The following is a 24,386-nucleotide window of genomic DNA, read 5'->3' on the forward strand; positions in this document are numbered from 1 at the left end:
GTTGCTTAAAATAACATAGTCACACCCCAGCACACGAGTCTATAGTACCTTCATTAATTTCCTGAGGTCATCTAGGGGTGATTTTAGATCAACCATGAAACCATGACTGAAGACAACCTGAAGAAGGGTTAGCAAGTATACTCTATGAGGGAGAAATTTAGATTTTCTGAAGAGAAGACAACCATCAGTGGATCAGTTTGACATGACCTAATGAAATGATGTAAAATTTTCAGTATGGGACCCCTAAAATGAAAATGAAAAGAGAAAATTTTGATTCCTGATGGAAGTATGCAGATACTGACACTAACACATGCTATTCTCCCTCAAACATTCACTAGAAAGCTACAAGCTATAGATGTCTTACTTATCATTCAAATTCCAAAAGCTCCAAATAGATTTTTCTTGGGAAAAAGAGAGGTTTATATAGCTTGGATGGATGGGAGATGGTTCCTCTCACCATGGGAGAAGGTATTATCTCTTGAGTTTGTTCCATCCTAATAGGGAAAAGGAGCCCAAACTAACTTCCTTGGCTCCATCTAGTCGAACCATCTACCAGACTTCCATTACGAAGCTTCCAGAGTTGGAAGCTTCGACTCCATATTTAAAAACTTGCCAAAATAGGATTGACGTGACTGAAAAAGGGCTCAGTCGCTCCGATCAATGCTATTGCTGGTTTTATCTCTACAAATCAGTGTGAGGACAGGTCAATAGCGCCAATCCTGTAAACTGGGGTAAAAGGAAGATTTTTGGGAAATGATGCAAAAGGGAATTGTTCTGCTCATGAAGAGGGACATACTGGGAGTTTCTTCATGATGGAAAATCATGTAGGGCTCACTGTAGAGGTCCTCCAGGATCATGAACGGGGAGTACAGGGACAGTGACAAAATGTTGTGTAACATAGAGTGTGCACATAACATGTTAAAAGGTAAGAACTTGTCTAATGGTTTTTGTGCAGAACAAATAAATACTATAGTGTATTTAAAGAATAAGAGTCTGACAAAAAGTATTGATATTAAGACTCCATTTGAAGATTTATTAGGTTTTAAGCCTATAGTTAATCATTTAAGAGTTTTTAGCTTGAAAACTTTTTCTCATGTTCCAAAAGAGGATAGGAAGAAACTAGATTCAAAGCCCATTAAATGAATTTTCATAGGGTATTGTACATAGTTTAAAGCATATAATTTTTTTAATACTGCTACTCATAAGGTGTTTGCGAGTAGAGATGTAGTATTCCATGAGCAGGTTGATGATGGTAACTGTGATAAAGGCAATGAAGAGTGGAACATGCCTTTGTTGGTGGAAGATGGAAGTGATGAAACAAGGGACAACCATGAGTAGAAGAAACAACAAAAGGAAGAATCAAGTCATGCATACATAGTTAGCAAGACAAGTCCACCAAGAAATGAGCAAGACAAATTTGAGGCAAGTCCAACACTAAGGATATCAGGTAGGTAAACTCAATCGCCAGCAAGATATAGGGATCATGCTCTTATAAATAATATGTTACATATTGTTGAACCCTCAAATTATAAATAATCAAGTGAATATGATGAATGGAGGGTAGCCATGGAAGACGAATATGAGTCAATACTTAAAAACAAAACCTTGGATTTAGTTGAATTGTCGAAAGGGAAAGAACCTATAGGTTGCAAGTGGTTATATAAACCTACATTTAAATCTGATGGTAGTGTAGACAATTACAAAGCTAGGCTGGTAGCTAAAGGTTACTCACAAAGAGAAGGAATTTGCTATGAGGAAACCTTTGCTCCAATATCTAAGCTAAACACTATTAGAATGGTGATAACTTTAGCTACACAACATCATTGGAGTCTACACCAACTAGATGTGAATTCTGCACTTTTAAATGGAGAATTGAAAGAAGAGGTTTATTTAAAACAACCTGAAGGATTTATCAAACAAGGGCAGGAGAATTTAGTATGCAAATTAAAAAAGGAATTATATGGTTCAAAACAGGCACCCAGGTAATGGTATGAAAAAAATGATTCATTTTTCCTGTACCATAGTTATAAGAGGAGTAAGAATGACCCAAATCTGTATACTATGTTTGATGAAAAGGAGAAAATTGTTTTGATTTCTTTATATGTAGATGATCTTATTATTATAGGAAATTCTAATGATCTCATTAAAGAAATCAAAGTGCAGATGTCACAGGTTTTTGAAATGAAAGACCTTGGAGAGTTACACTATTGTTTTGGTCTGGAAGTCTGGAGGGATTCTGGCCAGACCTTTTTGTCTCAAGGAAAGTATGTGAGGAGCTTATTGAAAAATTTCAGAATGGATCAGTGCAAATTTGCCTCAGTGCCTTTATAGCAGAATGTCAAACTTTAGAATGACGATGGTTCTAAGGAGGTGGATGCAACACTATACAAACAACTAGTTGGGAGTTTGATTTATCTAACTACAACTAGACTTGATTTAGCTTTTGCAGTCAGTGCTTTGAGCTAGTTTATGTCAAAGCCTCTTGAGAGTCATTGGGTGGTAGTGAAAGGCGTATTAAGGTATCTTCAAGGAACCTTGGACTTTGGTATTAAATATACTGATTCTTGTGATGTTAGATTGACTGGCATTTCAAATTCATATTGGGCCAGAAACCGAGATGACAGAAGATCCATAACAGGTTACGCATTCAACATTGGGTTCGAGGTCATTGCATGGAGAAACAAGAAGAAGAATATTGTATCCTTGTCTTCAGTAGAAGTACTGTATCAAGCAATGTGTGCAACAACATGTGAGGAAGTTTGGTTGAGGAGACTTCTCCATGATGCCTGAGAAGAACAAAAAGATCCTACAATTATTAGATGTGACAATCAAAGCTCAATCAAACTTGCAAACAATTCGGTATTTCACAAAAACACAAAGCATATTGATACACAGTTTCACTTTGTTAGAGAGAAGGTTCGGTCAAAAGAAATTTATATTGAGGACTATAATACTTGTGATAATGCAGCAGACATTTTTACCAAGCCCCTTAGAAGAATTAAATTTGAACTATTTAGGGAGATGTTAGGAGTACTAGTGAACCCTTTCTCCATTAACGGGGAGTTTTGGAATTAATGGATAATGTATTATTGGAGAGAGTCCATTCATTAGTGGAGTGTGTGTCTTAGTTTAGGAATTAGTTCCTACATTCTAGATGGTTTTTCTAACTCTCCTATTTTCATGTAAACTTATATATTTTTTATTATTAATGATTAAGGTGTAGAGATGTTACACGTCAATTTGTCGCCATGACTCTTGATCAGTTTATGGATATTTTTACCATCCACGAACATCTTGAAACTAACTCCCTTAGAAGTCAAACAAATCAAAATATGTTAAAGTACATGAGAAATTTGGGTCAAATAGCCCTTACACCTTGTTAATTTCACCTGCGTCAATTTCTCTAGAGTTTCCCATGCATGTACTAAAATGGAGTCTAATAACAACGTAGAGCTGAGCTCTGTCTGCAACTATAAACCCATGCAGGTGAATTCTAGAAAGTAAAAATAAAAAGTACATTCTAGAAACATAGTTGGTCGAATATTTTCCAACTGAATGTTTCCAGGTGATGACTATTCAAACTATAACCCTCATAAGATGCATCTCCATCCCTTTTCTCATGGTAACCTAATCATTCATTAAAGGAGTTTCATCCTCTTCTTAGTGATCTGAAACTTCCCCCTCTTTGATCTATAAAAGGACTAGAGGGTTGAGGGATGAAGGAGGTCAGAATTTAGAGAATACAAACTTATGTTGTTGCTTTAAGATTGGAGAGATTGAAGGCATTTGGGATGGACCTCACGGCATCAAGGCAAAGGTTGTAAGCCTCCTCTTATCTTTTGATTAATACAAATGAGCACTTTCTCCCATTGACATTTTCTTTTGTGAATGATGAATAGTTTACAATTGTTTATTATATTCATTAAGGAAAATTCAATCCCTAATTTCCTTGACCATTAGTCTAAGTTTTTTGAATTATTATATCACATGTGCTGTTGATCCTTTTATGGTTTATGTTTGCAAGTCCTATCAAGCATTGAAGAACTGCATCAAGTCACAATGAGGGATCTTCGTCAGGCATTTCGTGAAACCGGTAAGAGGTCTATCCATTAGCTATACTGCTTATAATTTAGACAAGTTCAACTTAGGGAAAGAGTCAGTTCATTTGTCATGATTGTTTCTAGTTTCCATTTAGGATATAGGGAGATCACTCTTGTCTGTAAGAGGGATTGTCTCATGTAACAAACTTGTGACCATACTGCGGAATGTCTCTATTCTCATCTTTTTCGTTAGCCTCACTTTCTGATTTTTCTAATTTATCCAAACCCGAATCTTCATAAATTAATGGCCTTTTAGATCTGAGTGGTTGATTCTTGAATTTTTTTATTTTTTCTTTAGCTTTTCATCCCTGCACTGTGTCTATTTTTAAACAGAGCGTAGCTCTGCACCTTTTTTCTACAACAACTGAGCGCATGTGCTCTATTTCCTACTAAATTCTTGCACATGCCTTGAATTTTTTTGAAAATTTCATGCTAGCATCAACCTAGACCTAAATTTTTCTTTCTAAAAGTGTCATTTTGTTTGTTTAGATTGTGTGTTGTCTCTTATGAACTCAGTGGATTTCTTTGTTGATGATTTTTGAAAATTAGGTATTTTTGAAAGAATACCTTAGGGCTTTGCTTGGTTGATTTGTTGATTGATCAAAACAAGTTTGAATGTCTTTTTGTAAGTGATATTCTTATTTTGTTCTGTCAAATACACTGGTTAAGCCTTAAATATTGCTTATTTGTGGTCAAAATTGCTTTGAATTGCAAATTAGGGTTTCTAAAGACCTTGTGCTTTTGTGAAAGAATTGTAATCATTTTTTCTTGATAAAAGAAGTTGTTGCTTTCATCTTAGGAAAATTTTCGTGATTGCACTGTTATTGCCTTTAAATCAAAGCATTCATAAGAGAATATGTCTTTTCTCCAACCTTCTTGATTGATTTCTGTGTACTTGGAAGTTTTGAGTGATTAGAGGAAAAGAGTGTTTAAGTTTATTTTGATGATTAGGGAAATATGGAAATTAGTTTGTTGACTGCATTTTCATTACAAAATAGTGAAATTAGTTGCTTTAGGAAATTGGAAAAGTTGTGAGTTTTTGTATTTCATTTCTCAAAAAAACAAAGAAACTCTTTATTTTCTATAAATAGAATTTCATCGAAGTTGAAAGTTGTTTTTGAATTTTAGAATGGATTAAGATTTCGAGTCATGTCACAACAACATAAGTTTCACCTTCACCACCCATTGAGTAAAAGAACAACTTAATAATACAACGTTAATTAAAATTCACCTAGAATTTTATATTTTTTAGGGCTCTTTTCACCTACAGTAGCTTAAGTGTAGGGCTTTGGAATATGGAAGGAAGTAAACTTTCCAAAGCTACAAATGAACAATTGAATCTTGAGTTAGGGAGAAAAAATCCAATTATTTCTGTTTTTCTCTAGGATTCTCTTCTTATGCATGAGTTAAGCACGAGGTTCTGTCAACTCTAGTGAAGTGATCTGACCAACTTCATTAGCCTAGATATAGTGATTTGCACATATTACAATGGTACCAAAAGGTACTTGGGGTCACTTGAAAGTAAACCTCCAATTGATCATGTGGAGGAGCCTTCAAGGGGATTGAGCTTGTTATTCTGCCCTTGCGTGTATGTCCGATCTATCACTGTCCCCCTAGGTAGCATTGTTGTATTTGGTAAACTTAGTGATTATAATCCTAGGGCTCTACCTAAGGTGACAACAGAGGGAAGGTCCTGCTGTACCTGGAACAGGCATTGGCTAGACTCACTTGGACTCTCTGAGGGTAATCTTTGCTCAAGATGGTTTATGGCAGAGTTACTTGCACCAGACCATTTCATTAAGCAGGTTGTTAGGGTAATTGATTCCAAATGCTCACTTTCTACAAAGCTTTTCACCTTGATCTCTTCGATGTTGGATTTCATCACCAACTAGTAAATATTGATCTCTGTGAAGAGTAAGTTCGTATGGTTTGAACTCCTAAATTTTTAGCACGTGTTACCTTTTGTGTTGTTTTTTACATTTTAGAGGCCTTAGGCATAATTTAGATATTGTGTGATTAATAAATTGAATTTTTTTCATTTTAGCAGAACTACCAAGAAAATCACGTAGGATACTCAAGGATCCCCATAAGTATACACCGAGTCAGTTAGAAAAGATTAAAGTAGAAAATTCTAAATCATATGAAACAAAACTGTAGCAGAAACTGAAACTTCTACTATTTTAGATTTTGATGTAAGAGGAACTGAAGTTAATCAACCTATAACATCTACTATTTTAGGCCTTGAAGTGACAGAAACTGAATCTGATCAAACTCAGAATTTAACATCACACTCAGCAGCAAATGATTTACAAATTACTAAACTTGTTCAAACTGAATCGGATACTTGAGAATCTTCTGATAGAAACCCCATTTCCGAACCAGATATTGACAAACCTGAGTCTAATATTTCTAAGCTTGAAATTCATACGTCTGCTATAATAGATATTATGAATCCTCCACTTTCACCGTGTGTGAAACTTATTATTACTGATAGTCTCCCTCCTGGTATTATTTCCATTGAAGAACTTGTTTCAGACGAAAAGGAAGAATGTATAGTTTCTACCAACGAGCTTGTGGATATCTCATAACTTTTGTTTCGATCTCTTCCCCATGACCCTTGGTCTTTTACACCCTTGAAATTTTTAGGACAAGGGATTATGCATTGCATGAATCCTTATTCTAGCGTACCAGGTTTTGACTGGTCCACAATGATTCCTAGAAGTGTTTTGTCAAATACATCCATGTATTCCACTTCTCCAGAGCCCACATTGTATGGTGGTTTTTTACCACTTGGATTTCACTCTCTCGCAAGAGCTTATTCAAGAGCTTCTTCCTCGAACTAATCTTCAAACATGTCAGCTGATGTAATTAACCCTACCCATGAAGGTTTAGCATCAGAACAAGTCATTAATGTGATTTCTGGTAATGTTTGTAATCCACAAGCTAACCCAACAGGTGGATATTATCTCCCTAGGGGCAATCGTCATATCCTCCGCTTGGAGGATAGCCTTTTGGTGGACCTTACACTGTAGATGGGGGGAAAAACCCCACCGGAAACTACTTTAATTATGTTCAAATGCCTCAAACCAATTTTGGTCATCCTATTATGCCTCAACCCACTATCGGAATGGCTAACCCTGGACTAAATACAATCTGGAACCCTTCTCAACAGTCAATTCTTGTTGCTTCTCAGGTGCCTTTGTATCAACCTGGCCAACCTCTTGGACAACCTATGCAACAACTACCTTTTCAAGGTATGCATTTTCAAGTCCAACCAACTATCCAGGCTAACCCATCGACATCTGCCCAACAATCGCTTCATTAGCCCTCCCTGAGCACTCATGAGACTGTGGGCTAATATGCTATGTCAACAACTTTTCAGAACCCACGTTCAAGTTCACCTAAAACTCCCATTCTAGGAGTATCACAAATAATTGTTCCGCTTACATCACATGTTACTATGCAACCACTTGTTCAGTCTTTACCTCAGGCATCTAGTGTTCAATCCATTCCTATGATTCTGTCAACACCTCAAATACCTGTTGTTCAGCCAAGCGTCCCATATATGCAAGTACCTTTTCAAGTTCTACCTTTCCAAGGTTTACCTCAAATTCGGTTTGTTCAAGGTACACCTTTTCAAACTCAATTTATCTAAGGTCAACCCTTTCAAGGACAATTTCTTCAAGTTCAAATGGGTCAGAATCTTCCCTTCCAGAATCAACCTTACGCAGGTCATACGTTTCAACAACCTATTCAACTGTAATACAGTATGGCTCATCCTGGATACCTAGAAGGAATGTAGATTCCAATTGCTTAGGCTATCCCAGGATATCCTAGATATCCTCCTCCCTATACAAGACTCACCCCTCATGGTTATCAATATCCATCGCAGGACTCTAATCACTAGTTTCCCTTCATTGCAACTTTGGATTTGCCTGAACTCTATCGATTAACTAATGATCCACTTCTTTATGTATTTTATTGGCTGGCTATTCCTACTAAGCTCCCCAGTGATATTCCTAAGTTCGAAGGTAAGTCAGGTGAATATCCGTCCAACCATGTCATGACCTACCATCTTTGGTGCGCATCCAACTCATTAAACGATGATTCTATTCGATTACGAAATTTTCAATGAACCTTAATAGGTTTGGTAGACAAATGGTATGTAGAATTGCCATGATCTTCCTTCAAAATGTTTAAAGTCCTTGCTACAGCCTTTTTGACCCATTTTCAGTTACCCGTTTGGTATGGAAATGGAATTGAAATTTTGACTTCTTTAAAGAAGTCAACATCAACCCATATCTCATATCACATTCATGAATGGAGACACAGACATTGCTTAGTTAAAGTCTACATTCTAGACCAGATTTTGGCCCAATGGTTCATAAAGTCGCTTTTACTAGTAATAAATAAAGATGTGGCCAAAGGGGGTGTTGTAACTGAAGAGCAGGTAATTTCACATGCTCAATATCTCGATCTTTTTTATACTCAATCTGGCACTTTGTATGAAAAGATCCCAAATTTAACCTGATCTACTCCAAGTAATCCACCTCTTCCAGGATCAGATGCCGCAAATGGCATGATTGGTTCAGTGAGCTAGAAATCTAAGAACAAAAAGGAAAATTCTAAGAATGTTTAGGTTTTGGCTCTATCTGATTCACCTGACAAAGATCCTTCTCCCGGAATTACTTCCGAAATCAACGTTGTATATTCATTTATTGGAAAGGGCAAGTCATCCGGAAATAAGAAAAAGGGAAAATGAAAAACTAAACAAGACAACCTCTCTAAGGAGAAATCAATCAAGAATGAACCATCTGACGAAAAGTGGAAACGTCGCAATCCTTGCTTGATTTGTGAGGAAGATCATTACACTAAGGAGTGCCCTCATCAGGCTGAAGTTTCCAAATTCATCAAAAGTTCACCTACACCCGCTATTTTGAAGGATCCTTTTCCTCCTCAAGATAGTAAAATGCTCTCTCATGACCAATCCTCCTCATCCCCATCGACAGATATCATGATGATGTCTTTAGAGTTATGGTAGCAACGAGATCCAAATATTACACTTCAAAGAGTCCTGCTGAAAATGGAGATGACTCACGTCTACTCCTCATTCTTTAGAACCATTACATATTGGAAAACCAAATAGTTATATGATAATTCATCCGATTCTTAAGGGTATGCTTTGTAAGTCAGCATTTAATCCTCATGCGAGGGTTTCCCAAAATTATAACATCATCGAAGATCTAGCTATGTCACCTTCGGCCATGTCTTCCCTTGTTTTGGCTCACTAAGATGTCTTTTTACAGGCAATCTCAATTTCTACATTAGTTGTCAACCCGAGGTAAGTCTTTTTATCTTAAGAGTGTCAGTAGAGTATATGCAATGAATCCAGAGGTTATCTAATGATGAATCATTGCAATCACTAATAAATAACTCTTCAATTCAATCCACACAATTCTGGAAAGAACTAACTATGGAAGAAATACTCTTAACACACTTGCAATTCTATTCAACTTATTCTGAAATCAAATGAAATTGAATGCAAATAAGAATCACACTTGGGAATGTTCAAATAGACTTAAGGCTAACTCACTCAATCAAGGAAGGGACCTATAATTATTGAACAACGTTGTTGATATATAGAAATCCAAATTAAACAACAATCTCAATTGAACAACAAACAGTAATTGAACAACAATTAGTAATTGAACAATAAACAGTAATTGAACGACAAATGGTAATTGAAAATTAAGCACGCATATAACAATAAAGGATTTTTGAATAGCAAAAGATCTATATTGCAACCTATGGAAATTAATTATAATTATCTCTAGGATCTATGATAACATCACTCAAAATGACCAAAAATATACTATTGGCACTAACTCACTCATTTCAATCAAAGCATTGCTTAATTATGTCACATGGCTTCACTACGAATCTAATTGAACAACAGTATGAATCAATATCACAAATCTTAACGATAAATGGAATAACAAATGACAAAACATTAATCAAACAACAAAGACTAAATATAAAGATTATAACACAAGGAAGCAGTAGAACTTCTTGTGACCGGGCCCAGAGTCGCCAGAAGTCTCCGCTTAATGACTTAGAATATAAATATGTATCAAACACAACCTTCTTTCATTAATGCAAGTAACAACTTATAGCGTCACTGAGATAACAGTGTTGTATATTTTAAAAAAGAATAACTATAGATTATCAAAGTCTAAAATTTTCCATTTGCCTTTCGGCCCTATATATAACATAAAAGAGTAACTAGATAAAAGCGAATCCTCAGGATCAGGGGATCATGAGGATTTTGCAATACATAATCTGATTGTGTGATAAAATATCATTGTTCAGGCTAATCTCCCATTTCCTTGTCTACCAAAGATGCTGTCATTTCCCTTTTACAGCCTTGTGCTACTCTGTCAACTGAACGGATTTTGCCCAGACCACATATTTTGCACACAAGGATAGTAAAAAATCAGTGTCTTGTGCTAGATTTGCTGTCACCAAATGCTTTCATCCAACTTTAGCCTTTATTTTCCTTATTTTAATAAACAAAGATAATCATATAAGGATGAATTTTAAATAAATAAATTTATGAAGAGAAATCATACCTTTTTCCTGACCCAACATACTCCCCAGCTTACCTTGTTGCATGTCCACATGCATTTGAGTAGTTTAGATGCAACTGAGTTAGGGAATAAGCAGGATATACCTCCTCCTTATAACTCTTGAAACCATTTTCTTGCTTAAGGATAGTGAAAGCCTGGGTTACCTCTTGATCCTTCAAGTTATAGTGAAGAAAACTAAACCACCAATAATAAAACGCTCATAAAATAAATAGCAGAAATATAGAAAAACCAGACATGGAAGAAAAGGCCTTATCCTTACAACGTTTCTCACATTCTCATTATTAAAATAATGTTTATGATACATATAAATACATGAGGAAGTTGTTTCAAGATAGTGCGTCTATCTTGAATAAACTTGGTTGAGAAAAAATATGAAAAACACACTAATCTAGGAGAACTAGTTGGAGAGAATCTCTCATCCTAACTAAACTCCCCAGTTTGAGGAACTAACTCCTAATTCTTAATATTTGATTTATTTAATTATATAATTGTTTTATTATGAGAGTGACGCTAACATATAGTCATTGCAGTATTGATCGAGAGGATACCATATGATTGGGGATCTGTAATGACATACTACCCAATTAGGCCCCATCATTAAAATCATATTACTTTATTTATAGAAAGGAGAGGAGGCGGCTTTGACGTTTTGATATCCAAATGGCTCTCGGTTCCTCATAGTGTTTTTGGAGACTTCCCACCTATATCTTGATGCAAAAGAGGCTTCTTCCTTAATGTTTTGGAAATATTCCTTTCCAGTCTGGATGATATCGGTATGGAATGGCCCCAATTTTCTTACAACACCAGCTAACTTCATAAACTATTTATGCCTGAAAGGTAGATGTAATAGTTCTGTAGGCTTCCCTCTAACCCATAGGTCAATTCCATACTGACGTCTTCTAAAAGTATTGTGAGCCTTGGCCCACTTGAGTTGGTTAGTAGCAAATGAGAGGAATGCCTGAAATTGGACATCTCCTATAAAGGGGCTAGGGTGGTTGTCCCTGTCATCTTCTAAAAAGAAATTGTGCATATAAAGTTCATAGAGGAGGCTTTGAACCTTCTCATCGTGCTCTCTGAAGCATTTGATAAATTCTGGGGTAGTTTTGATCTGTACCAGTTTCCCAGCCTTAGCGGCTTTGACTTTTAGTAGGAGGAATCTTTCCATGAGGAATAAGGCATAATTTGTAGTAGGGGCTCGACATGATAAGGTGTTTGAATAAAGAGAGCAGATGGTCTCCATTTTCTCTCTAGCCTTTTTCAATTTACCCCTTAATCTTTCAACCTTCTTTTGCTCAGCCTTATACTGAGCAAAGGTCTCATCTTCAATCACGGTAAGTGATTCAAAATTCTTCCTCAACCCTTGATGTTCATGTAGGGGGACCACATTTTCTTTGTGTTGAGCCAATTCCTATTGAACCTTCAGTAGCTCATTCCACAACCTTCTGACGATGACATCTCTTACCAAGGGAGTGTAACCGAATGTCTCATATGTTTGGGCTTCTCCATATCGGGTCTCCATAGGATCGGTCTGCATAGCAGCTTCAGCTTCCTCTTGAATTATGCAATTAATTTGAACATCTTCTTCAACATCTGTTTGGACAACAACATCCAGGGGTGGTCCGTTTGGGTCTCTTGCGAAAAGACATAGGGGTCCTCATTTTGCATTTCAGTGTATTCTACCAGACATGGCTCAGTGTAAGTTTCTTTTGGAAAGACCATAAGAAACTTCGTTTGAGTCTCATCATGCTTTCCAAAACATTGTTCTGTCTGTGTTCTTGTGATTTCCATTTTCACTTTCAATTTCCTGGTTCTGGTTGCCTCTTTTAACCAATGTTTCAGCTACCTAATTACTTGCTTCTTCCTTCTATACTTCTTGAGCATTTTTCTGAGCCTGTCTCTCTAGGACTTCTTTACTCTAGGATCTCCATCTGATGGTGGGTTAGCTGCGTTATCCTTTGGCTCTTGTATAGGTGGTACTATGTCAGCATCAGGGACGGTTCCAATTGGAACTGTGTCCACTAGTGGAGCTTCACCTTCTAGCTCCTCGTTATCATGTATTTCTTTTTTAGGAGATCCCAATGTAATGGTGTCTCCTGAAAAAATAATGTTCTCTAGGTCTTCTCCTGGGTAGCCCTCGTCCTCAAGGGACTTAGAAAATGGGAGTATTACCTGGTTGATTGGCATCTCCCAGGGTTTCATCTTCAGGGTTTCCTTCAGTTGGGGGGTCCACTGGACTGGTGCCTACTATCTAAATTTCTTCTCTGATGGCTTCCCCTTCATGTACCTTGGCTTTGAGGAGTGTTTCCATAGAAGGAATTGATTCCCTTTGTTCCTCCATGGCATCAGTGAATGGCAGGGTTTGCTCACGACCAGGGTTGTCAGCAGGGGTAGACCAGTTGGGGGTACAATTCTGCTCTTCAATGCTCCCTGGTTGTTCTCTATCCTCGGCAAACATTCCCATGTTTTCCAATACCCTGGCCACTTCCTCCTCATAGTCTTGCAAAGGGGGATTTTGCGGACTAGGAGGTGGTGTGTGGGATGGTCCAGTCTCATTTGCTTGAATTGGGATATGTTGTTGGGCTTTCACTTGCATAGAGTGCCTACGCTTTGCTGGGTTCAAGGGTATAGAGGAATTCTTTCTCTTTAGTTTTCTTCTCGGACCTAGGGTTCTTGGCCCTTGTTTCTCTGTTACCACATTTGTGAGGGTGGAGCCAAAGTGGGATTTACGATACTGTCCCATGTTAACTATTGTTGGTATATTCTATTTGTGATAATTAATTAATCAATCCACGATGACTAACTACACTGTGTGGGTCTTTAGCTATCCTAACTCGTCGGGTGACATCATGTAATAGGGAATTAAGATAAAACGACAAATTAATTGAAATTCTTTATTTTAAAATGGCTAGAAGTTTCATTTGTTGGGGCTTTACCACATTGTGTCGACCATCACAAGCAATGTATTTTTGGACGATGACCGTCAATTCTTGCCACCACTACTTTAACGCTGAAGGATGAATTCCTTTCCCTATTCGTACTAGCTGCTCACCCAGATCCTGGAATACTTCAATTGCACTGTATAAAAGGACATGTTTATTTGTCCATTTCGCCCCCTCTGCCGGAAGTCCAGTGACTTCGGTTAGGACTACTTCAGAAACCATCATACTTCTACCTTTTACCACTGTGATACTATTTTACATATTTTACAGAAATTCCAGCATTAGCTCCTCATGAAATCCCTGCAATTTGTTTAAATACTACAACTAGCTAGTGCATTCAAGAATTGTGCGAGCTTGATCCGATACCATAAGCACTGGAGGTTCACTCCGGATAGCTCTTCCACCCATGGCTACTGCACCTGTGCCTGGTTCACTTGTATGCAATTTTGTTTGACTTCTGTAATTTAGAACAATAGCAGAGTATGTTACAACAATTAACAGAGAAATGATGTTGTTTGGAATATTATTATCATATTTAGTTAAGTCATTTGTCCTGTCAGCCATACTTAACATGGGATCGTAAGTTCGCATGCCCGCCATAATGGTTGCCATTCTTCATCCAATTGGAAATACCTGCTAATTATTACACATTCATACTCATCATGCGGTTTGTACTCCGGAGTTAATTCGAATGATTGTCACACAGTTATCCATAACTATGACACGTGTCATGCATACATAGGCCATCCCCCCTCTAACGAGAAAAGGGCATCCACATCCTTTCAGCACACAAAAAGCAAACAAATACTTTGATGCTAAATAAATTCTGGCAACCAATCTCAAAAAACACAGCACGCAAATTGGTAAAGCAATATTCTTCGTCGGATGTGAATTGGTTGAATCAAATAAAAACATCAATTTTAATTCATTATGTCAAAGATCTTCATCGTGAGTGGTATTAATAACATCAGCATAATCGACGATATGTGTGTAATGACTGTCATTAAATGATTAGACATATGGAATATAATGAATTTAAATATAAGTCACCATGCAATTCGTCTTGTAAGAGTGCTGCTCAAACGGAAATTCTCTTTAGAAACAAATCCATAGGTGATAAGAGCTAAAGGACATATGGAAATATAAGGTGATACTCCAATACCACAAGTAGAGTCGCTGCTACCAGTAGGCATTCATAGCCTTGACAGGGTTGCTTTCTAACCCCCCCAAATGAGCCAAATTCCTCCTTATAGTTAATTCTTCTTTTGTTGTCATAAAGAGACTGCTATGCTGGCATGGTGACAACATAACCATAGTGCCATTTACCAGGGTGTAACAAAGTGATCAGGCTGGCTCATGATGAGACCCCCTGTTATTTTGAAATTTTCAATTAACAAGAAGGTCATTACCTTGGTTTGGTGGCCAAATTGGAATGTCACCTATTACATCCTTATGATCATGGTAGGATGGCTCGAAATGAGACCCCCTCTCCTCTTTAAGACAATGTTTTGAGCATTTTTGTATTTCACTATTTCCATTTTTCTTTTGCAATTCTTATTGTAAAAATAGGGAGGCTTATTTGCTCCTTAAGAGTTAGGGATGGTGTAAGAAGTAAAAATATGCCAATGAAAGTTTTATACTCTTATCCCCTTATCATCATATTAATGAGTTTTATCCATTTGGAAGTATAAACATAATTCAACATGGATTAAGAATAATGAATCATTTAATGATGTGTCCAAAAGAAAAGATGTTCAAGTAGTCATTCTAAAGATACACCGTATTAGCTTATGAATAAAGATAACCATCAAAAGGCTTTAGAAGTCATAATGATATTATTATTACCGTTTTTCCTTAGAAGAGGAACAGATCAATTCAAATGGTGTTTATTTGCAATACAAAACAAAAAGAGAAAATGGCATAATGATAAAAAAAAAGAGAAAAATTGAGAATTTATCCTATTAAAAGGTGTTGTTTAATCAATTGATCGACAATCGTTCAATCGTTTGAACGACAAAATCAATAGAAAATGAAAAGTGTTATTCAATCGATTGAATGACAATCGTTCAATTGTCTGCACAACAAAATCAAGAGAAACAAAAAGTGTTGTTCAATCAATTGAACGACAGGCGTTCAATTTTTTGGTCAGCAAAATCAACAAAAACAAGGTGTTGTTCAATCAATTGAACGACACGCGTTCAATTGTTTGGACAATGAAATCAACAAAAACAAGAAGTGTTATTCAATCAACTGAATAGTAGGCATTCAATTGTTTGAACAACGAAATTAAAAAGAAACAAAATGTGTTGTTCAATCAATTGAACGCTGAACGACAGTCGTTCAATTGTTTGAACAACGAAATCAAATAAAAATAAAATATGTTATTAAATCAATTGAACAACGGTCGTTCAATCTTTTGGACAATGAAATTAAAAATGAAATAAAATGTGTTGTTCAATAAATTGAACGACAGTCATTCAATTGGTTTAACAACAAAATCGAATAAAAACAAATTGTGATGTTCAATCAATTGAATAGCAGTCGTTCAATTATTTGAATAGTTGAAACAAAAAGAAAGAAAATGTGTTGTTCAATCAATTTAACGACAGTTTTTCAATTGTTTGAACAACGAAATTAAATAAAAACAAATTGTGTTGTTGAATCAATTTAACGGCAGGTGTTCAATTGTTTGAGCAACGAAAACAAAAAGAAAGAAAATGTGTTGTTCAATCAATTTAACGACAGTAGTTCAATTGTTTGAACGAAATCAAATAAAAACAAATTGTGATGTTCAATCAATTGAACGAAAGTTGTTCAATTGTTTGAACAATGAAAACAAAAAGAAAGAAAATGTGTTGTTCAATCAATTGAACGATAGGCGTTAAATTGTTTGAACAACAGAAAACAAAAAGAAACAACTGTGTTCAATCAATTGAACGACAGGCGTTCAATTGTTTGAACAACGAAAAACAAAAAGAAACAAAATGTGTTGTTCAATCAATTGAACGGTAGTCATTCAATTGTTTGAAAAGCAAAAAACAAAAAGAAAAAAATGTGATGTTCAATCAATTTAACGACAGTCATTCGATTGTTTGAATAGTGAAAAACAAAAAGAAACAAAATGTGTTGTTCAATCAATTGAACGACAGACTTTCAATTGTTTTAATAGTGAAAAACAAAAAGAAACCAAAGGTGTTGTTCAATCAATTTAATGATAGTTGTTCAATTGTTTGAACAACGAAAAACAAAAAGAAACAAAATGTGTTGTTCAATCAATTAAACGACAGACATTCAATTGTTTCAACAACGAAAAATAAAAAGAAACAAAATGTGTTGTTCAATCAATTGAACAGCGGGTGTTCAATTATTTGAACAACGAAAAACAAAAGGAAACAAAATGTGTTGTTCAATCAATTGAATGGCAGGCATTGAATTGTTTGAACAACAAAAAATAAAAAGGGGGAGAAAAACTTCCAAACTTGTGAAGCTTCCCACAAACAAATTCATATTTACATGGTAATGCCTAATCTCAATTAAAAGGAATATGTACATTATTTACAGTTTCTAAAGAAATTCCAATTTTTTAAAGGAAAAGATGCTGGGTCCTCATTCCCTACAGCTAAAATTTTCATGGAGGGGTCCTCGTGTACCTACTCACAGAAAGACTCCTTGGTAAGTGGTTGATGATAAAGGTGCACTTGTTGCCCATTTACCTTAAAAGAATGGCCAGATCCATCGATGGTAGTCAAAGTAAGAGTACCATTATTATGCACTTCTTGAATCTCGTAAGGGTCAAGCCATCTTGTTTGCAACTTGCCCAGGAAATCTTGGAATATGGAATCATATAGGAGTGCCCAGTCCCCTTTTTGAAATGTTTCTTCTTGACAAGGCTATCATGCCATTTTACCCTTTGCTGCTGAATTATTGCAGTTCATTGCAAAGCATGCAGTCTAGCCTCATCCAGTTCATTGATCTGCTCAAGTCACTTGGTTTGGGCTTCTGTTAAATCAAGCACCATTTCCTGGGCCGTTCTTAGAGTCTTTATTTCAAATTTTATTGGAAAAATTAGTTCTTTACTGAACACAATCTGGTATGGAGAGTGTCCAGTAGTATTCCTCCAATTCATACGATAGGCCCACAAGGCCTCTGGCAGTCTAGCATCCCAATCTTGTCGGTGTGTTGAGACTGTATTGGTCAAAATCACTTCTATAACCTTATTAGTGCTTTCAACTTGCCTGTTCGCCTGCGGGTGATATTGAGAAGTGATCTTGTGCGTAATATGATGGTTTCTAAGAGTGGCAGTAATCTTGTGCCCTATGAGTTTCTTTCCCCCATCTATCATCACTTCTTGTAGTAATCCATACTACACACATAGCCCAAAAAGGAAGTTAACCATTGATTTCTCTGTGGCTCTTGGTAAATCTACTATTTCCACCCATTTTGTCACATAATTCATGGCTACCAGTATGTAGGCCTTCTGATTGGATCACAGATGGAATGGACCCACGAAGTCTAATGCCCAATGCTCAAAGGGCTCTATGACTAATTGGGGCTACAGAGGAATTTCATCAGATTGGTCGGGCCGACCCATCCTTTGGTAGCTATCGCAGCCCTGGGCATATTTCTTAGTATCATTAAAAATAGTGGACCAATAATAACCCATATGTAATACATTATGTCCAATCCTTCAATCTGCAAAATGTCCCCTGTAGGGCTCATCATGGAAAGCCTTCAGAATGTCATGGATCTCATCCTCGCGGATACATTTGCATATGCACATGTCAACCCCTGTATGAAAAAACATATATGCCTATCCAAGACAACCGGGTGCTGCACTGAACGATCAATTTTCTTTTTGTTGTCATCAAATGTTTAGGTAGCTTCCCTACTGCCAAATAATTTTGCACATTTTCATACCATGGTGTCTTGACATCCACAACAAACAGGTGTTCATCCGAAAATTGGTCATTTATCGCCAGTGGATCATTCACCTTTGGGATTCGAGATAGAAAATCAACCACTGGGTTTTCCTTCCCCAAATGATCTTTAATAGTAATGTCAAACTCTTGCAAAAGCAATAGCACCATGTTACTCGACCATTTGTGATAGGTTTATTAGCTAGATACCGAATGGCAGAGTGATCAGTGTACAAAAAGACCTGGTAGCCGGTTATATAGTGTCTAAATTTGTTTATTGCATAAATAACAGCTAAGAATTCTTTTTTTGTCACTGTATAATCAAATTCTGCAGAAGTGAGAGTTTTTCTATTATAATATATAGCATAAGGTTTCTTGTCCTCCTCCTGGCCGAGGACAGTGCCTATATCTGCATCTGATGCGTTTGTGGATATGTGGAAATGCAGCTCCTAGTTTGGTACACGTAATACCGGTGTTATCGAGACTAGTTTATTTAAACTTGCAAAGGTTGTGTCGCACTTATTAGACCAACTGAAATCAACATTTCTAGTTAGAGCATATAAGGGTGCAACAATCTGTGATTTTTTTTAATAAACCTATGATAATAACCTACCTATCCCAAGAAGCTACGTACTTCTGTCTGAGTGCAGGGGGTAGGTAGTAAAAGAATTACCTGTATTTTGATGGATCTACTTGTATTCCTGCTGCAGAGATATAATGTCCCAGGATCACACCCTCGGTCATCATCATGTGACACTTGACATTTCTTAAACATAACCTGGTAGCAATGCATCATTCTAAGACCTTTTCTAGCATTTGCAATGCTTGATCGAAGTCATCCCCATATGGAGTAAAGTCATCCATATATACCTCAAGTCCTTCATTTATTAAATCAAAAAATATGCTGAGTATAGCTCTCTAGAATGTGGCTGGGGAATTACACAAGCCAAATGGAAATACCCTATATGCGAATGTGCCCCAGGGACAGGTGAAGGTTGTTTTATCCTGGTCTTTAGGGGCAATCTAAATTTTATTGTAGCCACTGAAATTGTCTAAAAAGGAGAAAAACTGCTTCCTTGCGAACGTATCGAGGACTTTATCAATGAATTGGTGGGGGAAGTTATCTTTTTGTGTTTCCTTGTTCAACTCTCGATAGTCTACAAAAATACGCCACTTCCCATTTTTCTTAGGGACGACCACCAACGGAGAGACCCATTTACTGTCCGAGATAAGATAAATAAATTTTACGTCTAGCAGCTTCAGTAATTCCTCTTTCACAATGTCTTTGAGGTGTGGCTTCAACCTCCGTTGAGGCTGCCAGATGGATCAAGCATCCTTCTATGTATAGATGTGGTGTGTACATAGTTGTGGGTCTATTCCTTTCATATCAAGATAATCCTAGGCAAAAGCCCCTTTATTTTTCTCTAAGACCTGGATAAGCTTTTGCATCTATTCGCTATCTAGACTGTCATTGATATTTAGAACTTTGCCTGGCTCAATCTCAATGGGTTTTCTATTATGAACAACAGTCGTCTGAATATGCTGGTCATTTGTATCCTTCAAAGGATATTCCATAGCCTTATTATCAAGGATTGCTTTCAACATCTGACACTGTCATTGATACTTAGAACTTTTCTTGGCTCAATCTCAATGGGTTTTCTGTTATGAACAACAGTCGTCTGAATATGCTGGTCGTTTGTATCCTTCAAAGGATATTTCATGGCCTCATTATCAAGGATTGCTTTCAACATCTGACACTGTACATTGTTCACATTAGTGGGCTGAGTTATAAAATTATTGATAACGTCATCCTCAGTCTGATATTTAAATTCTAGTGCCTCTACTACTGTGAGTGGTGAACAGATGCTCTCTTCTAGGTACACTGTTGGTTGCTTACATATTTTTACAATGGGAAAACTTGGCCCGGCAGGAGGATATAACACAAGATTTTTTACAGCATCCCCCTTTTCAATAGTCATGTTGCCTTCTCGGCAGCTAATATATGCATCAGTTGTTGCCAGCCAAGGTTGACCCAGAATCAAAGGATGCCCATCCAACCGACTCCTTGGGTTTATAACCAGAAAATCTACTAGATATTCCCATGAGTCAACAGAAACTGTGATATCTTGTAAAGTCCCTTTTGGTCTCACCACCAATCGGTCAGCAAGTTCTAATAAAGTGGTGGATGGTTCCAGGGCTGTAATACCAAGTGCTTGAAAAGTTTCTGTTGTTAAGATATTAATGTTGGCTCCTATATCGACTAGTGTATTTCAAAAAGACCGACCATATATCTGAACTATCATTATGGGGTTTCCAAGATATTCATACTTTATTGGAGTTTCCTCTCCCAAGATTAAATCAGATAAGGTTCCTACAACATGGATAGTGGGTGAGGTTTTTTCCTTCCTCACAGGCTTCCTTACACATAGTTCTTTGATTTTTTTGGCATAGATGGGAATGTCTTGAATGGCCTAGAGGAGAGGGATCTTAATACACAAATTTTTTAGTTCCCCTACAAGATCAAAATCAGGGTAGGTGATAGGTTTGGGTATCGTTAGTCTTTTGGGGAACGGAGGAGAAGTGACTATAAGTTTTTCAGGGTCATCATGTTGATCTGTCTCTTCCCCTTGCTTTGATTCAGTATTAATTACAGGTGGTGGAATATGTACAGGTGGAGTTACACTTTCAATTGAGGGTTGGTCCCTATTTTCCTCAAGGGTGATGATATGCCCTGACCTCAATATGAGCTCATTACATTCTTTCTGCTCAATATCATACTATGGGTTTTCAATAATCTGTACCAACTAGACCGCTCTGTTATTAGGATTCAGGTTCGGCTGAGCTAGAAACTATGGGTGCAAAAGAGATTGAGAATTTTGTTGTAATCTATATGGAGTTGATAGTGTGGGTTGAGGCTGAGGGCATGTCCCCATAGGTACATTGGATATCCCTAGAGGCCACTGCCAATTTGTAGACCAATTTAGATTTTGAGAGGTGGAGGCATGCCACTGGGATTGATAGGGATTGCCTTGCCAAACAGGAGCAAAAGGAGAATTTGGCCAGCCATTTCCTATAAAAGATTGTGTTTGCCAGGATGTCATATGGAATGGCAGATTTTCCAATTTGGGTAGGATGATTGGCCTTACCAGGTTGTCCCAAGGTTCTATTGCTGATTAAACTGCGAGGAAGGAAAGAATTGGAATGAGTCTTGTGACATACCTATAGGTTTAGCTTGCCACTGTCAACACTGGTTCATCAGATATACCAGTTTTGTTTCTTCCTCTACTTCTTTGAATACTACTTTTAGCCCCAGTAGTGATGGACATTGTTTAGTAGCGTGATATTTAGTACAGCTAGCGCATGTCTACACCATTTCTAATGGGCATTCTCGTTGGCTATGCTTCTTTCAACAACGTGGGCAGAAGATGGCCAAATTTTGTTCTTCTAAGGCCTATTTTTGTTTAGCCTGTAAGATGTCCAGCTGTGTTGTAAGAGTGCCCAAGATGTCCGTCTTAAAATCTTCTAGGAGGTTTCTGATCTCCATCTGTGTTACGCCTCCACAGTGTGGTTTGCTTCCACTGCTCATGGGATCTCGGCTTCCTGCTCCTGTGCGTGTGCTTCCTCGTGAACACCTGATACACAAACAAATAATTTCATCATAATCTTCCTGAGAAATATCTCCTTTTCCCATTAAGTTTAGAGTTTCTACCCATTCCTCTTTCATTCCTTTAATTAAGATAGCTCTTAGGACTTCTTTTGGTAGGGTAGTGTGTGGAGACCTCTGCAAATTATAATTACTTTGTTCTACATATTCTTCTAGTGTTTCATTATCTTTTGTAGCCATCTTAAAAATCTCATCTTTCAATTCCCTAGTTTTACAAAAGTCTTGGATTCTTTTGAGGAAGGAGGTTTTCATCTCATCCCAAGAATTAATAGTTCACCCACCTAGACCCATAAACCATCTCAAGTCTGCTCCTTTCAGAGTGGAAGGGAATAATTTTAGCTTTTTGGGGTCAGTGGTGTAGTCATACCCTCTACATAGGACATCAAACTCAAACAAGAAAGCATCAGGATCCTTTGTGATCATCCCATGGAAATTTGGGATTCTTTGTAGAGGAATAGCCTTCATGTGGGCATTAACCACTTGGTCAACTATGGGGTGCTCTACTGTTGAGGTCTGAACTTGAGGTGGCTGATCTACCATTTGGTCAAAGATGTGCCAATAATCTTCAGGGACTTCAAGGGGTGCTTCTTAAGTAAGCAGAGAGTTAGCAACCCGAGTTGGATTTGCAGCACTACCTAGGTTTGGCATCTCAGGAGATCTTTGTTTAGACAACTGTGGTTTTGCCTTAGTAGTTCCATTAGTTTCTCCTTTTCCTTCTCTTAAATTACAAGATTTTCCCTCTTGTACAGAATCAGAATGTAAACTTACAGTAGCTTGAAGACTCTATTCTGATCCTCCAACTTGGCTTTGAATCTCAACGTAAGCTGCAGATGGTGAGCCTGTTGGTTGAGGGATAACAGTGGAACATTTTCCAGGTATAGCTTGGAATCCTACTGACATTTGAGACTCTGCTTTTCTTAACATTTTGTCTATAAAGGTCATTCTCCCAAGGTCCACTAATATTTTGAGTTTTGTGGGTTTTGGTGGAGGATTCTGCTCTTTTTCTATTTTTCTATTCCTAGTCATTCACGAAAACAAATTCCTATTTAACCTCTAAGATTTTGCTGAAAAGCGGGCTGGTAAGAAAGAATTTTACTTGCTAGGTACACAGGTTCTTACCTTCCATTTTTAAAACCCAATTCTTTCATAGAAAGAATAAAAACAAGCACTTGAAACACTCTCCCCAGCAATGGTGCCAAAATGTTGGCTCACTAAGATGTATTTTTACAGGCAATCTCAATTCCTACATTAGTTGTCAACCCGAGGTAAGTCTTTTTATCTCAAGAGTGTCAGCAGAGTATATGCAGTGAATCCAAAGGTTATCTAATGATGAATCGTTGCAATCACTAATAACTAATTCTTCAATTCAATCCACACAATTCTGGAAAGAACTAACTATGGAAGAAATACTCTTAACACACTCTGCAATTCTATTCAACTTATTCCGAAATCAAATGAAACTAAATGCAAATAAGAATCACACTTGGGAATGTTCAAATAGACTTAAGGCTAACTCACTCAATCAAGGAAGGTAACTATAATTATTGAACAACATTGTTGATCTATAGCAATCCAAATTAAACATCAATCTCAATTGAACAATAAACTGTAATTGAATGGAAATTGGTAATTGAATAGCAAACAGTAATTGAACGGTAAATGGTAATTGAACAACAAGCACACATACAACAATAAAGGATTGTTGAATAGAAAATGATCTATATTTCAACCTTTGGAAATTAATTAGAATTATCTCTAGGATCTATGATAACATCACTCAAAATGAACATCAATCTACTATTGGCACTAATTCACTCATTCCAATCAAAGAATTGCTTAATTATGTCCCACGGCTTCACTCTGAATCTAATTGAACAACAATATGAATCAATATCACAAATCTTTATGATACATGGAATAACCAATAACTGAACATTAATCAAACAAAAAAGACTAAATAGAAAGATTATAAAACAAGGAAGCAGTAGAACTTCTCATGACCGGGCCCAGAGTCGCCAAAATTATCTGCTTAATGTAAACTCAGAATATAAATATGTGTCAAACACAACCTTCTTTAATTAATGAAAGTAACAACTTATAGTGTCACTGAGATAATAGTG

Source organism: Pinus tabuliformis, chromosome 4_2 (genome assembly GCF_031772625.1).
Source record: "Pinus tabuliformis cultivar Carrire ecotype Pingquan chromosome 4_2, CPIR1, whole genome shotgun sequence".
NCBI classification, from domain to species: domain Eukaryota; kingdom Viridiplantae; phylum Streptophyta; class Pinopsida; order Pinales; family Pinaceae; genus Pinus; species Pinus tabuliformis.